Here is an 8745-nt window from a genome sequence, read left to right as displayed (position 1 = left end):
GGGAAAAAAAACCAAAAGAATATATTTTGTGACACATGAAAATTATAAGAAATTTAAATGTTAGAATCCATAAGTAAAGTTTTATTGGAACATGTTTATGCCCATCCACTTACATATTATCTATGGCTGCTTTTGCACACCTCAGTGGCAGAGCTGAATAGCCGCAGAAAGACCAAATGGTCCATAAAGCCGAAAATATTTACTCTCTGGTCCTTACAGAAAGAAGTTGGCCAGCCCCCGCCCTCAGAACACTAGCGTCAGTTCCTGGGATAATATTTTTATATCGACTCACCTTGGTGGAAATAGAGTATTTTTAAGCTGAAAAAACATAACTTCCTTAAATAACTTCCAACATTTGTCTTGGATGACCTCTGAAGGGTTTTTTTTTTTCCTGAGTCAGCTGGGAGGTGGTAAAGGAAGGGCTGGGAAAAGCTGAGAAAGCTTTTCAAGAAAGTCTTGAAGTCAGATTTTGAGAAGTCAAGAAGCTATACAAGGAGTTGACTTGATAGGACAGGAATGTGTTCAAGGGCAAGCCATCCTTGTCCCCTTCACCTTATCATTATCGTTGTTTGTGTGTTGATACTGGAGTTACCCAGTAGTTAGGGAGTCATCACCATCATCATATTAGTAATCATGCTGCCTATACTATACTTACTGAGCAAGCTCCCTTCCCGTTGGAGCTCATTGTCCTTCATGTGTGTTTATTTCTTCCCATAACATTCCTGGGGGGTGTTTCCATTGGATAAGATTTCTTGTGATCAGTTCACTTCCCTTTGGGCACATGAAAGAAAAACAGACAAACCCTTATCAATATGGGAGAACCTTTCAGCAAAGTCCACGTGGTTGTTCACAGATATTTTTTCTTCTGCAGTTTTTTTTAAACTAAGGAACAGAGTTGAATGACTGGGTCTAGTTGCTGCACTTCAACTTATCCCAAAATGGAACTTTGCTTGTCTGACTCTTTTTTGATCAGCCACTCTGCTATCTTTTGTAGGACAGGTTCCAGGATCCCCGGTTATCTCAAAGGTTTGCTGAGCACCACAGGCTTCTACTATGGGGTAAAAAGTTCATCTTAACAGGAGTGTGTGTGTGTGTGTGTGTGTGTGTCCGAAAAGGAGCTCTAGAGAACCCAGGAGAGAAAATGCATACATGTTTAGAAAACTGGTTACTCTACAAAAATGGGATCTAGGAATCCTGGGAGAGACCCGAGGCCCTGGGGAAGGAAGCAGCCACTGGGGAGGAAAACTTTTTCCTGTAGTCTTCAAGATTCTTCTGGTTGATCTAAGAATTAATTTGATATGAGACAGATTAACAAGAGAAAATCAGATTTAATTACAAACATATTGGGAGTCCACATAAACCTGAGAGATTATGAAGACAATCAGGCAAAATGGGGTACATATGTCATTTTGGACTAAAGGGAAGGGCGTAGGGAAGGCTGGAGCTTCAAAGGGGAAGGAAGGCAATTCACGGAAAGAATGGAAAGGGTAAATGTTTGGTAAACTAATGTTTTCTGGGCCACCCAGAAACAACGAGACCTAGAGAGGACTCTGATCAAACAGACCTTGCTTGGTTTCTCTCTGTCTACCGTACCTAGTTCATTTATACGGAAGTTATCTATTGCGATAGTTCCCTTCCTAGAACTGGTTCTCTATCTAAATTCTTTTAGGAGGTTGGGGAGGAGGCAAAAAACAAAACAAAAACAAACCAACTTTGCGAGTCTCCTGTTTTTTTAAAAATAACAAGTCTAAAATAATCCACACATCAAAGAGACACATTTTAGGGTGGCAAATTTTTTCTGATACTCAGCTTACTCCAAGTTCTGGAAGGAAACAAAAGCCGCAGCTGGATTCTGAGTCTGTCTCATTTACCGACAGGCACTCCCTTCAGATAGTAAGTTGAAAGCCTCCAACTGCTGAGAAAGGAAATGGCCCTGATTGGGCCACTGTACCTTAGAGAGGGTGGAAAACTTTGTTCCAGGGGGAAGAATGTACTCGGTGACATTCACTGAATTCTGACAGCGCAGAAACTGTGTAGCTCTGAGTAAATTTTGCTTAGAAATATTACAGAGGGACCGAAGCACGAGGATGTACAAAAGCAAACTTTCCAGAAAAGCAAAACCACAACAGTGGGCAGAGTGCTCACTTCTCCTTTCTTTGTGTGTTGGTAACCACTCGTGAGATTTCTGTTGAAGCTGGTGATGCCCTTCTCCCCGTATCCAAGAAACACACATCTCTGGGTGTTAGTAACGAAGTGGGAGGTTTCGGTTTTCTTAGAAAACATTTGTGGTGGGGGCGCCTGGGTGGCTCAGTCGGTTAAGAGTCTGCCTTTGGTTCAGGTCATGATCTCCGGGTCCTGGGATCGAGCCCAGCATTGGGCTTCCTCCTCCGTGGGGAGTCTGCTTCTCCCTCTTCTCTGTGCTCATGCTCTCTCTCACTCTCTCTCTCAAATAAATTAACAAAATATTAAAAAATTTTTTAAAAAAGAAAACATTTGTGGTGACCTGGTGGGGGGACGTGAGGCCCAGACACCTCTGCCCTTTGGAGTGGGGTCCCTCAGGATGCTTAGGTGGTGGTGTACGGCAGATGCGTGGAATGGAGAGCCCCAGCTCCCAGCTGTGGAGACAGGGCATGACACTGTAATCACTTGACAAGGTCTAAAAAAAAAGGGCTAATACTTCTCCTTTCAATAAATATTTAATAGTGTGAGATGATAACATTAGAGGAATACAATTTGAAACTCTAAATCCACCACCCAAATGTGACTATTTCAGTTTTTTGAATTTTAACTTACACATGTTTTAGAACGCTCTCAGGAATGGCACGCACAGACTTTTTGGGGTCAACCTCAGATTACGTGAAATGCATGGCTCTTTCTGTAACCAGGGACACAAAAGCCATGCTCTTTCTTACCCCCAGAATTTGCCTGCTGTGTACTTCTAGGGACAAGCTCAGGACAGAAGATCCTACTGGACTCCCGTGTCTGTACACAGTGCCAATGCAGATGACAATGGAGCCAGGGTCACAGTCCCAAAGCAGATCCGGGTTCTTTTATTTGATGTGTTAACCGAGGTCACGAAGCTGCCCACCCCTCTCCTCACTCTTTATCCTGCTTTCTGTTACCACTGTCAGTGATGAAGAGCTTCTTCTGAAGGATCATCTAAATTATCTCCTGATGGCTTTGCCCTCTGAACCACCTTCCATCCCCGTGTCCTCATCTCCTCCAGACACACTCTCAGGCCAAACAGAATGAGTCAGAAGTGGAGGTGCCACTAGGAAGATGGGGATGCCTGCATGAGTGTGGAATTGTGTGCACAAGCAGGAGTGTGAGTGTGTATGTGAGCACGAGTGTGAGTATGAGGGTGTGTGTGTGAGCCTGTGCATATATGAGCATGTGTGTGAGCATGTGTGTCTGAATCTGTGTATAGGAGTGTGTATATGTGTGCAAGTGGGAGTATGTGTATGAGCCTGTGTATATATAAGTGTATGTGTATGAGTGTGAGCACATGTGAGTATGTGTATGAGCTTGTGTGTATAAAGTTGTGTGTGCATGTGTGGTGTGGTTGTGGCAGGCATGCCCTGTAAACCCATTCATGAAGGCAACTCCCAGCACGGGCTCGGGGCTTCTCTGGGTAGGAGCCCTGCTGTGGACGTTCATTCACGTGGGTGAACAAAGTTTGCTGGCAGATTTTTCTACACTGTGTCATGTTGCCTCACGAGGCACATCTTTTTTTAAAACTTTTATTTATTTATTCATGAGAGAGATAGAGATAGAGATGGAGATGGAGAGAGAGAGAGAGAGAGAGAAGCAGACTCCATGCAGGGAGCCTGACGTGGGACTCGATCCTGGGTCTCCAGGATCACATCCTGGGCTGAAGGCGGCGCTAAACCGCTGGGCCCCCCGGGCTGCCCCATCTAACTCTTGGTTTTGGATCAGGTCATGATCTCAGGGCCGTGGGATGGAGCCCAGCATGGGGCTCTGTGCTCACTGGGGAGCCTGCTTCTCCCTCTCCCTCTGGTCCTCCCCCCACTCACGTGTGTGCGCTCTCTGTCTCTCAAATAAATAAATAAAATATTTTTAAAAAGGGGGAAAGTCTTGCATTCTGGCAGAGAGAGAATCCTTGACTGGGGGAAGTGGAGGGACCGCAGGTCAGCCTGAGCTGATGTGCTGGTGGCGGCGGGGGCAGATGTGCCCTGCAGTGATGGGGCTGTTTGTGCAACTGCAGAGGGACGTGCAGAGACCAAGACACATTCATTCATTCATACTTTTGTTTAGGAAACTAGTGGAGAAGATTAAAAAAAATAACTATCAAAAACATTTTGGATGACTAATTCGCCTTTGCTGTGTTCCACCCCCGCCCCCAGAGCTGTATTGCAGGGTGAGTGAGTGGGCGCTCCACCCGGCCGGCCCACCCCAGCTCCTTCTCGGGTGTCTTCACCACTGCAGCCTCCTACCCGCTCAAGCTTCAGATGTTGGGGTTCCTCAGGGCTCAGTGCAGAAACTGCCTCTCTCTGCAGCCCCTTCTCCTTCAGAAAGTTCATGATCTCTGGGCTCCATCCGGGCCACAGCTGCTGCTTCCTGTGTTAGCCCTGCACCCGCGTGTGTGGCTTCCAGCTCACGTGGGCAGCTTGCAGGGCCTCCAGGCCGCACACACCGTCTTCCCCTCCACGACTCCCTGCGGTGGCTCATTTTATGTGTTGCCCCGACAGGGCCACGGGGTGCTTGGGTATTTGCTAAAACACTCTCGGGATGTGTCTGTGAACGTGTCTCTGGATGAGGCGAGCACTTGAATAGATTTGTCATGTGCGAGGGCCGTGTCTAATCCGTTGAGGGTCCGAATAGAACCAAGTGTGGAGGGAGGGAGGAAAGGGTGTCTCTGTCTGATTCCGAGTTGGGCCGTCAATGGTTCTCCTGCCTTCAGACTCAGGCTCAGGCTCAGGCTCAGACTCAGGCTGGACTGGAGCTCAGCTTGCTCGCTGCTGGCCCAGGGACTTCTCAGCCGGCGTGACTGCAAGAGCCAGTTCCTTATAACAAATATCTGTGCCTCTCCTCTCGGGTTGGTTGCTCTGCAGAAAATCTGAGCCCGAGGGGCCAGGGAATTCCTGGAACAGAAGGACTGCACACGAGGTGGCCTTGGCCAGTCTGGGAAACCGAGAGCTGGGGTCCAGGACTGGGGGCGGAATTGGCAATGTGGAGGGAGGTGCTGGTGCTGGGGGGCTGCGGGGAAAAGCCTGGAGGGCCTGGGGCAGCGCTCTCGGGAGGCAGGCTCCATCCCGGGAGTGAAGGGGATAAGGACTCAGAACAAAGTGGACTCTGGCTGTGGGGTGGGGGTAGGGGTGGGGGGCCGAGCAGGAAGCAGGTGGTGCTGCGGGCGCTAACACAATGTGGGCCCTGCTCTTAGGCGGGAGGCCCTGGCGTCAAGGCCACGGACCGGGACAAAGGTCAGCACCTGGTAGGGTGTCAGGCTTTGTCAACCGCTGTGCAGGAAGAGGATGTGCGTCAGGAGTAAGGGGACAGGAGCCAGCACACGACGGCCTCCCATCCTAGCGTGGGCCTCGGGGCCCCTGACCCTGGGCTATTGGGTCTGAACACTCACGAAGAGTGTTCTTATTCTGGGGTGTGTGGGTGAACCCCTCGGCTCCCTTCTCTCATCTTGGAAGCTGGCAATCGAGGCCGTGCTATTTAATGGGCATCACCGAAGTGCTTCCACGGCGACTGGAGGGACTCCAATCCTCCCAGCATGTGATCACTTAAGTCCAGGGGATTCAGCTTCCCTTCCGAATCGCTGCCTCTCACCCCAAACCCACAACGGGAGCAGATCTGTTTTCCTCGGTGGGAGCGAGGGCTTCAGAGAGGACAGAGCAGGGGATGCACTGTGCCACCAGGTGTGGGACATCCCTCCAGCCCTGCCTGCTGCCCTGAGTCAGGTTTCTGGCTCCAGGGCCTGCATTTTCAATGGATTCATCTTGGCCGGGTGGCGATTGAGCAAGGCCTGGAGGTGCCGCAGAACGTGGGCGAGGCCAGGGGACGGTTACCTGTGCACAGAGAGGTCAAACTTGCCCAAGCAAGTCTTTTTCAGGTCTTCAGATACCAACCACCAAATGCAACAGGAGGTGGGGACAGGGGCGGGAGCAGGGAAGAGAGGCCAAGGTCAGGTCTGCTTCTTCTCCAGCACATTTGCTCAGGCTCTTCCCCTGCCAGGAATGCTGTCCTCCCTCTAGAAGTCCACATTTTGCTCCCAGCCTGTCCCCACCCTTCCCATACCCTAGCCTTCAGGGCATCTACTGCCTGGACCATAGGCTCCCAGAGTCTTGGAACATGAGGCTCCTTTGTGATGTCAACAGGTCTTAAAGATCCATAAGACTTTGGCGTTTGCTGATTGGGAAAAGATTGTCAGAAAGGTGTTATAAATTCCTAACCCCTCTAAAGAGTTTGAGTTTTGTCAATCCTAATGGCATCCGTATAGTATTTTTTTTAAAGATTTTATTTATTTATTCATGAGAGACACACAGAGAGAGAGGCAGAGGAAGTAGCAGGCTCCCTGGGAGCCTGATGTGGGACTCGATCCCAGGTCCCTGGGATCATGCCCTGAGCCGAAGGCAGATACTCAACCACTGAGCCACCCGGGTGCTCCCGCATCCACACAGTACTGAAGAATAGTTAATCATACTCAATTTTGAGACAACACCCGACTGACGTCTGGATCCATAGCGCCCTTGTCATAATTCTGTGGCTCACCCAGGACGGGGACTTCAGAAGCTGCCCAGTGAGCACACCATGTTCCTAAATCTGACATTGGGTGAGTATAGGTTTTGTCTTCCCAGGGAGTCTGTAAGGCGTCCTGGGGCTCAAGGATGCTGCCTGGTGGCAGGTGTCCTGTGTAGGGAGCATGTGAAATGCAGGCTTACTGTCAAGACGACACGGTGAGGGGCATAAATAAGGCCCCCCGAAGCTATATTTTGTTGAGGAAACATAGGCAGGGCCATGAAAATGGCTAGAGCTCAAAATCTAGTCCTGGAACACAGGGACAGGGGTGGAAGCAGTTGTGATAGAACATTCCAGAATGAAAAAAAAATGGAGCTTCTAGAGGTAGATGAGCAGAGACTGGAGAGTGGTGGGGGAAGAAGATATCTGAAAACAAAAGTCACAGTGGCAGGGAAGGAAAAAAAAAGAGAGAAAAGAAAGGAGAGGAGCTTTTTATTGGGACAGCTCAGCATCCAGGCTAGACAGAAACCAGAAACAGGTTAAAACGACTTGAAGCTAAAATCCTCTTTGATGTGATGTGTCGAGAAGAGTAATGACTTCCTTAGAAAAGGCTGAATTATTACAACCGGACTTATTCTGCTGAAAATATCCTTCTCCAAAGAAGAGAATTACTTGGTTCATTATTAATTGAAATACTCTTCTGTTCACATTAAGTCGGGTCTCGCGTTCTTGTATTTTGGGAACTGTGAATGCTCTGGAGATTCAGGGACCCCGGGCCTCAGAGCCGCCCCTCACTGCCCTCTGGGCCGACTGCTTTTCAAAGCACAAAGTCCATGACGGTGCAGGGGGGACACCCGTCGGGAAGTTTCGGACCTCGGGTTTGTCCCCTGGCTCTGCTTGGGGACCCCCCGCCTGGCCTTCGGGGTTGGACTCGTTTGCTTCTGAAGTCCTTTGCCATTTGGGGGTCTATTCTGTTCTAGAACGCATCTCTGAACAAAGATTCTTTCCTGTAGAGGTGACAACTTGTAGGTGCCTACAGCTTGTAGGCAATGTGGGCTGGAGCCCCGTTTCTGTCCCAATCAGCTGTGTGACTTTGGGCAAACAGCTTAACTTCTCTGGGCCTCATTTTTCTCATCTGAGAAATGAAGTTAATATATATTTTTTTTTTTTTAGAATCTCAAAGATTGTTGGGTTTAGTGCTCAGTGAACACGCCAGCCTGTGAAGAATTAGGCCAGCAAGTTCACAGGTGATCCTGTTGCTGCTGCTGGTGGGAGATGCAACTCCAGGACCACTGGGTTATAGACTCTCACACTGGGTTTTCCCCTCCAAATAGGAGTAACGCTTAGACCTCACGTAAAAGGGGGAAAGAATCACTGGATTCTCTTTTGTCTGTGAGACACCGAGTTAGTCTTAGTCTGTGAAACTACCTTTGAAAGTTGAATTTGTGAAAGTGGGATAATTTTGTGCATTTATGGCATCATTGAAGTGAATATTGAAACATTTTTCATGGTGAGATGCAGCCCCTAGGATCTAATCTGGGAAACAGGATCCTAACACAGAAACATTTTGGATTTCCTCGTATTCTTAAGGGTAACGAGGAGGTAAGCATGGGAAGGGTTGGGAGGGTCTGGGTTTGAATTTCGAGTCCTGCCATCGCTGAGTGGCCACGGGCTGTGCATACCCCCTGGGCCCTCGGTCCTCGTGTGTGAGCCCCGTGCAGGGTGTGCGTCCCCTGTTGGCAGCACAGAGGCTTCCATGGGCCAGGCTGGCAGGGTCCTGTGCTGGGAAGCTGGACTTCCCAGGTGGGAGGGCAGGGTTCTGGGGTGAATTCTAGGCTGTTGGCTAGCTCCCAAATTTAGTTTAGGTTATGACTGCTTTTTTTTTTTTTCATTTAAGTAGATTCCAAGCCCAGCGTGGGCTCAAAGTCACCACCCTGAGATTAAGAGTTGTAGTTTCCACCAACTGAGCTAACAACTGAATTCAGGGGCCTCTGAATTCAGGTAAAAAAAAAAAAAAAAAAAAAAAAAGAAATATTTACA

At 48.8% G+C, this 8745-nt stretch overlaps 1 long non-coding RNA gene across 1 annotated transcript; it reads right to left on the bottom strand.

The window, feature by feature from the left end:
• Positions 1-2677: 2677 nt before the first annotated feature.
• LOC144301966 (uncharacterized) lies at positions 2678-6301 on the bottom strand. Its single transcript, XR_013368899.1, has 2 exons — positions 6036-6301; positions 2678-5102 (listed from the first exon to the last, which is right to left on the bottom strand). It is a non-coding gene; the product is annotated as an uncharacterized LOC144301966 (long non-coding RNA).
• Between the last annotated feature and the right edge of the window lie 2444 nt (positions 6302-8745).

Source organism: Canis aureus, chromosome 30 (assembly GCF_053574225.1).
Source record: "Canis aureus isolate CA01 chromosome 30, VMU_Caureus_v.1.0, whole genome shotgun sequence".
Lineage (NCBI taxonomy): Eukaryota > Metazoa > Chordata > Mammalia > Carnivora > Canidae > Canis > Canis aureus.
This window is presented reverse-complemented; position numbering and strand designations above follow the sequence as displayed.